Source organism: Arvicanthis niloticus, chromosome 17 (genome assembly GCF_011762505.2).
Source record: "Arvicanthis niloticus isolate mArvNil1 chromosome 17, mArvNil1.pat.X, whole genome shotgun sequence".
Lineage (NCBI taxonomy): Eukaryota > Metazoa > Chordata > Mammalia > Rodentia > Muridae > Arvicanthis > Arvicanthis niloticus.
Genome location: NC_047674.1, coordinates 58,290,599 through 58,298,967, shown reverse-complemented (window position 1 = coordinate 58,298,967; position 8,369 = coordinate 58,290,599).

Genomic DNA, 8,369 nt, shown 5'->3' with positions numbered 1-8,369 from the left:
GCCCACGCAGTGATAGATACTTCTTCCAACAAGGTCATACATAATCCTGCTCAAATATTACATCAACTAGTGTATATTACATCAACTAGTGTCTAGACATTCAAATATATGACCCTATAGGGTTCATTCTCAGCAGTCACTGTACATTTTATGAGAAAAATACTGTATGGAGCTGAAAATACTTCAGTTTTCATTGCAGCATAGACAGTAGCGCCTGTTGGGAATGCTGGAGTACACAACCGACTTTAGTCACTTAGGCAAAGACTTCGTTTTAGATGCTATAAAATGCTTTTTTGCCTTTATTGGAGGGTAATATCTTTGACCCTTTTGTTAGAGACCTTATAGATTCATGTTGCTTTTGCTTCAAATAATAGTGCTTTTCAAGGTATTTTTCCTAGTATCTGCAATGAAATGTATACTTACTACTATGGAATCTTGAAGTTTTGTAAGAGTATGTCAGGAAGAAAAGTACTTCATACCATGTCCATTTCTAGTTCTAGTACTTTGAATTCTATAAAGGAAGCCATAGGTACAGGACTTTTTGTAGATATTATTTTAATAGTTGATAAGCTCTGAGTAGTTGACAAATAGAAAATTAAGATACCAAGGCTATTATACAGGATATCAAGGAATGGCTTTGGGAATCATCAAAGATTAAAATTAGTGTATAATTGCTGAAATTAGAATTTATTTTAAATATGCATTTGTATAGGTATATATGCATGGCTATATATGCATGTATGTGTATGTATACAAACTAGTCACAAGTTCAATAACCAGTGATTGTCTCTGGTACAAGAAACATACCTTCTTGGCTTAAGACCTGTGCCCGCTTATTGGTGACACAAATAATTGGGGTGCAGCCAGGTCTCCCAGAGAAACCCAAAACTTGTACCTGTTTTCAGCCTTATGCAGGGAAGAGAAAATAGTTACCTGACCTGGAAGTTCAACTTCTAGGTACATGGTTTATGTCCTCTTCTGTTAGTGACTTACATAATGTGAAGACCCCAAAACTCTCTATCTTCTGACAAGCCGCAGACCCTTAAGAGCCTGTTAGAAACAGCTCTTTGAAGCTGTTTTAAGGTAACATGCTTTTTTTTTCTTTTTTCTTCAACAAACAGGAGGATTAAAAATGGCAGCCAAAAAATCTACCAGGTAATTTAAGACCAGATGAGTCATCTGATGGGTTTCTGGAAAGGCTTTGTGACACATATTGGGTATTTACCCCTACAGACCCAGATGCTCTCCAAACCAGTGAGCCACTGGGCTTTGTCATGTAATTGGCCCAGACATAAAAGCTCCAGAAATTTTTAAGTAATTTGAAGGGATAAACATATGTCAATTTCTGGAAATAGCTCAGAAAGCTTTCAACAACTGAGATTCAAAGATGGAAACTCTCCCTTGTGATTTCTGCCCTTGGGGAAACAGATGAGAGAAATGAGGCAAATTGACTATGAGACAGGGTCCAGGGACTCTTCGAGCATTTAAGTGGCCCTGAGAACAGATCTCTTGGAATTTAGACCAAAAGAAAAAAAAACCACACAAACTACCCTGCTCCAACATGTAGATGGCCCCATAGCTATGACTCCTGAGGAGGAATGTGAACAGGTAACAGAAGTCCTTTTAGAGGCCCACCAAGCCCTGGGCTACATTCTCAGCCAAGAAGGCTCAACTGTGTTCCTTAGGTCACATACCTAGACTACAACCTAGAGAGAGGAAAGCAGACACTTCATGACCATGTTTTAGGCATGTGCATCCTGTGGAGATTTTTGGGAGTAGTTGGATACTGGCCTGAGTTGGTGAAGCACCTTTATGCTAGCATCAAGGGTATGCTGCCTTTGGAATGGACTGAAACTGAGCTGAAGGACCTTGTGGCCATGGAAGAGGCCCTGGTGTCTGCCCCTGCCCTGGCCCTCTCAGACCTTACAGAACCATTTCCATTTTATGTGGATGAGGCCAGAAGCATGGCCTGGGGTGGGGCTTCCTAGTTAAACCCAGGGACCCTGGAAAAGGCCAGTCAGTAGCTTATCTGTGGAAGAGACTTGATCCATTTACCAGAGCTGCCACTGCCCTACTGATAAAAGAAGCTGACAAATTAACTTTAGGGCACAAACTATTCTAGGCAGCCCCATACTCTGTTGAGGTCTCCTTTAGAGGGCCACTTGGTTTCTCAAGTGGGTGTCTAATGCCTAGGTGACCTGGTAAAAAGCCCTGCTTCTGCATCAACTGTGTACTTGTTTACACAACAAGACATCAGCTCCTGCCAGATGATGACCCTGTGTGACACCTGCATCAATGCCTTGATATGACTGAACTGATACAGTCTGTTAGCCTGATCTGACTGAAGTCCTGTTGGTGACCCCAGACAAGGTATTGTTTACAAGTGGGAGCAGATTTGCCCAAAATGGGATCAGGTATGCAAGGACAGCAGTAGTGACCCAAGGTAAGATTATCTGGGCACAATGTTTTTAAAGTAAAGTAACTTTAGGTCAAAAAACTGAACTTTTAGCTTTGACTCAAGCACTCTGCTGGAGAAGGGGGTAAACAAGGCTATTATCATACACATTGACAACTGATATGTTCTCTTCATGGCCAATGTCAAAGAAAGGAAACATCACATGATTGGTGTGTTACTTTGTTTACTTGATCCCCATGGCTGACCACCTTACTGTCAGCAATGGCCATTGATTCTTATCCCAATCAGGCTAGTGGTAGGACCCTGCGCCCTCAACTTCATGGATAATTAAGCTACTGGTCCCTAGGATCAACTGTGCCCCCTAGAAAAGGACATGTGAACAATTTAACTCATGCCCATAGAACCAGTGGAGAAAGTGACAGGGTTAGACAATGCAGAAGCTCTCCTGTCTTTGTATCCTTGCTGAGGCCTCAGGTTTAACTAGAATTTGATCTCCTTGATGGAGAATCCCTTGGGAAATTACCCAACTGTATTCTAGGAATCTGAGGCCAGGATGCTCCAGCTGGCTTAGCTTAGCTTCACTTCTGTTAAATTCCCTGCTTGTGTAAACTTCTCCCTCCAGCTAACTACTCAGCTTAGCATCTGTTAAACTGGTTGTTGTGCAACTACCCCCTCCTCATCCTCATACTCAGATTCAGAGCAAGATACTAGAATGTGGTTTTTGTCTTTAAAAGCCCGTAACACTAAATGCCTGATACCTGAGTATAATCCAAGCCACTAAAATAAAAACTCTGAATTGGCTATAAGCTATAGTATCTGAGTGGTCATCTCTGGTTGACTCCTCATAAGACTGTTACCTAGACTATTTGGTTATCTCTGACCAAACTGAGCATGTTTCAATATGAAAATCCTAAACTACACTACATGTATCTTGAAATTTTGCCTTAAACCTGCTCTATGGTATTTGAAGTAGAGTGGTTAAGGATTATCAACATTTTCAACACAAAACCAAGTCTTCATGTTTAAAAATTTGACAAGTCCTTTGTAATTGTTTATTCAGTATTAAGTACCCTTCCTGCCAGAAAGTTACTGAGTTCCAAAAATAAGTACTCTTCTGCAGTTCCCTGTAGTTGGAAAGCCCCACATTCTCAATTTTTTTTTTTTTTTTTTGGTTATTTATAAAGGTAAACTAAAAATGGGATGCCACATTGCTTAATTGCTGTGCCTGCTTTTATTGCTGCTGTTTTGAATGTAATAAGGAACGACATCAATGAGACTACTGTGCCAGTCTGCTTTCACAAAGATGGCACTAGAGAGAGGGGAGGAACCACCAGGGGGAAAAAGCAGCAGTATTTCCCATTGACCAAGTCTTGTAAATAGGAGCAGCTGTTGAGGATATCATCTGGAATTCCGAAAATGTTTCTTTCAGATGAGGTTTCCTCCAATATATATTTGGAAAATTGGAATCTAGCCTTTCCCAACATTATGTGTAATGTGTCTGTCTGTGTAACTGATTCTTTTGAGCAATTCCTCACCACCCATCAAAGGCTTGAGTTTCCATCTGTAGACAGCACATTTGGTGGTAGAAAACAATAAACTTAAAAAGTTAAAACTATAAACATGCGTTTTTAAATGCTCATGCAAAATATTCAATCTGCATAGCAAAGAAATGATAGGTAATTTTGCATTGCACTTAGAGTTAAAAACATCTGTCCAATATGGCTGTAGCTGTAGGCCAATCCCACAAAAATGCAAAATATTGTCTCCTGGTAACAGAAGTTGAAAGTACCATTGTACAATTAAGCTCTGTGGTAGCTATATTTTACATTTTTAACTGGTCTGAAACAAACTTTTCTAGTTGAGTCTCAAGCTTGTCTTCCCAAGGCAGACTTTTATCTTAAATGTACGTCGATTAAGGCTGTGTGCCAGAAATGTGCCTCCCCTACCCATCTAAAACGCCCAGGTACCAGTTCACTAGGTCTTTAGCCTCGGAACAAATGCATGAATAACTGGGACATTCAGGCCATTAAAGCTGTTTATAAGTTTAAGCAATAGAAGCAATTCAGAAAGTAGAAGTTTTATAATCCTTAATTGGTTTCTTTTTACAGAAAACAAAATTACTAAAACTACATTAAGACTATAATCACATATATTGCCTTTCCCCAGAATAAAGTGGATAGAGACACAGTCTTCTAGTTCGGTCTTGAGTGAGATATTTATTGTAGAAGAAAGCAGAGCTGACAATCAATCTGCACTGATAAGAGCCAGCCCAGCTGTTTATGATGGTTCTGTCCCCTCTGCTCTTGTATAATCTGGTTAGAAAAATTGACATTATCCCCTTCCACAATAAATCACGCTGGACATTAAAGAGGAGAGCGGCAACTGAAAATAAGGAGACCGTTTTCTCTGTTTCTACCAATGCTGGTTAGGGTCACATTGCTGTGACTGAAGCAGTACACCTGCTTTTAAAGAAAGCTTAACTTCGTTAAACTTTTTTCAAACTGGATGTTGTTTGATGCTCATCACTCTGCTTATTGTGTGTCTGTTTTGAGCAAACTGAAAAGCCATCTAAAGGATATATCCCTAGTTAGATCAGAGCAGCATTTGGCAGGCAAGGTCGCCAAGGATAGCAACTCAACAGGAAAACTGGAACCATCCTCAGACCTGCCCTGTCTGCTTTGCAGAGATGCACAGTCCTGAACTCTGGTATCAGGGGCAGGTCTGGAAGGCAGGCAAGCCTACAGATCTGTAATGTGAGCCGTGCAGCATGCAGCTACAGCTCTGAATCGAGCTCAGTTGTATTGTGTTGTCCTTACCTGGCCATCCCCAGACAAGACAAGATAAAGGGTGCAGAGATGAACCACATGGGAGCAGCATCCGCTTTATTGTATAGGAGCAAGCACTTACATAGTAGAGGTCTACTGCCTGTGATTGGTCTGCATATTATCTCAGGCTGGACAGTGAACACTCATGCACACTGGCTACTCAGGACACTTCACAATCGAGTGTTCTGACTTCTGGGAATATTCAGGAACATGGCGGGCCATGCTTCTTACTTAAAAGCACAGTATTTCAGGTAGGCTGGCCACCAGGTCATGCCTACCTTTTCTTCTACAGTATTACCATGTTAGTTTCACCCTAGATTTAGGAGCTGGACTTAGGAAACCCCTGTAACATCCAATGAGTCTCAGGGAACTTTGTTGGTTAAATTCTTCCCCTGCCAAGCTTGCTCAGGACTTGCCACTTGTCCATAGACAAATATGACTCATGAGCAGGCTGATAAATAGATTGAGTGCAATCTGAAAACCAAAACTATGTCAAGAAATAAATGACAGGCTAAGATGACTGCTGAGACTTACTTGAAAAAAAATTTAAGTTTTATTACTTACGGCTTTTGAAAGGTATGGTATAATATTGGTGTTCCTCCTGTCTTTGAATTAACCAGTGTTTCTTCTATCCTTAACAATCAAATTAATATCAAATAAATTAAAGACCTAGATAGTCCTGGATATATGCTTGTGATATTTTTATGTATGTATTATGTTTTTAAATTTTACTCCTAATTCACATAAATGTGTATAAAAATACACGTGTAAAGAATAATAAGCGAAACTATCCAAGGTCACATAAGAACTAGCCTAGAATTAGAAAATCCTGAGTATAATGTACTTGCTCCTCATCCTCCCCATCAAAAGATAACTTCTCAAGGGCCTTACTGGTTATGAGCACTGGCTGCTCTTCCAGAGAGAGGACTGAGGTTTGGTTTCTAGCACCCCCACAGCTGTTGACAGCCATCTGAAATTTAAGTTCCAGGAAATCCAAGGCCCTCTTGGCCTCTGGGTACTGTACACACAATATGCATAGACAAACATGCGGGCAAAATACCCATATACATAGAAATATTAAACAACAAAAAACCTCAGTGTATAATTTTCTGCTAAATAACTTGTTTCTGCTAATAACTTGTTTCAGGAGTCTGCACTTTATTTTTTGTTGTTGTTATGAAGAAGTGTTTTATTTTTTATTTTTTATTGGATATTTTATTTATTTACAATACAGATCTTTTCCCATTTCCCCTCTCTAGAACCACCTATCCCATCCCCCCTCCTCCTTTATGCTTTTATACCATTTGATTACATGCATATATTAAGGTCAGTTCTAGGTTGAGGGCCTAGCAAAACAATAGATGCAAATAGTCAAGGAACAAGCAAGACAATAAACACAAATAGTCAAAGAAAAAAAAAAACCAAGGCATTAAACCCAATTACATGAACATTCCCATGATCACTGTTTCTAAGGGCTTATCAATAAGACCAAAGTATCTGAGCCTAGTCTTAGCCTAAGGTCATTTTCATGTCTGAAGCCTACTTCCTTGTTCTAGCCTAAGATTTAGATTCCTGTCTGAAATTTCTTCTTTGTTCTAGCCTAATATTTAGGTTCCTGTCTGAAATTACTTCTTTGTTCTAGCCTAATATTTAGGTTCCTGCCTGAGATTATTTCTTTGTTCTAGCCTAAGATTTAGATTCCTACCTGAAATTACTTCTTTGTTCTAGCCTAAGATTTAGATTCCTACCTGAAGCCCATTTCCTTGTCCTTGGCCCATGTCAGATTCTTGCCAAGCAGCCCCAAAGGCTCTCCACCTCTCCCCCTTTTTTATTTCATTAACAAGACTGAACCTGTCTTAGTCCTGATCACATATTAAATATGGGGAAGAGGGCATGTTTGTGTTTTTTCTGCAGGATGCTGAAGGAGCATGGTGGTCGCCAGAGCAACGGGTGAGACGTGCTGATGCCAGGACAAAGAATAATGCTGACCTGTGAGCTTGCTGAATTTGTACTTTAAATGAACACATACTGACCCCATCTTTTTGGTTTATAATCTTGAATTCACTGATATTGTTTGGAAAAATAGTTATTTTCTCTTTTTTAGTACAGTAGTTTACTCGTTATGTTTCATCCTTTCTCAGCACAATGGGCTTTCTTGTTTTTAATTTAAAATGTTTGATTACTCTAGATTTCTTTTATGTTATAGCTTTGGAGATTTTAAGAATATTTACTTAGCATAGTGAGTGGCAATTATTTATTGTCTGTATGTATATGTATATTTAGGTGCATGTGTGCCATGGTATGTGTGTGGACAGAGATTTTTCAGAAACATCTTTTGTGTCTTTTGCTCATTTTTTAAAGTTGTCTTTTATACATACATTCTAGATATTAGATCCTTAGAGGTATAATTGGGAACATTTTCTTCTATTTCTAGAGTTGTCTCTCTTTTGTGATGATTTATATGTACACATATATATTAAATATAATGAACATCGTTTTTTTTTTTCGGGGGGGATGTGCATATGTGCTAGTATACTCTGCTGTGCCTGTGTGCAAGCTAGGGGTTGACAGGATGTCACTTTCTAAAAACAGTCTCTCCTGGAGCTTGCCAGTTGGGCTAGACTAGCTGAACAGTGAGTCCCTGAGATCTGCATCTCTGACCCTGCTCCCATCCCCACCAGTCCTAGGTACCGACATGTGCTGCCATGCCTGCCTTTACCTGGTCTAGGGATATACTCACATCCTCGTGTTTATACAGCAAGCACTGTTACCCACTGTGCTATTTCCTCAGCCCACATTGTGCTTTTATCTAAAGCACAGCCCTCATAGCTTACCTCAGCAGCCTGCTCCTGAGCTCTGACAAAGCCTGCCTTATTTTGAACTACCTGACCTTCCTTCTGGCCAGGGATATTCTGGGATGGTTCCACCTCTTGAATTTCCCTCTTGACCTCTCTCACTGAGTTGTCTTGTATAGCAGCATGGGCTTTCTTACACATCCCTATCACATGTGGATGTACACTGTTGCCCAAATACTGAGTTTTTTTTCTAATAAATGTTTTTTATCTGCCTTTAGGTCATGCATATAATGTATAATGTTATGACCCATAATGTACTTGAAATGAACTTCT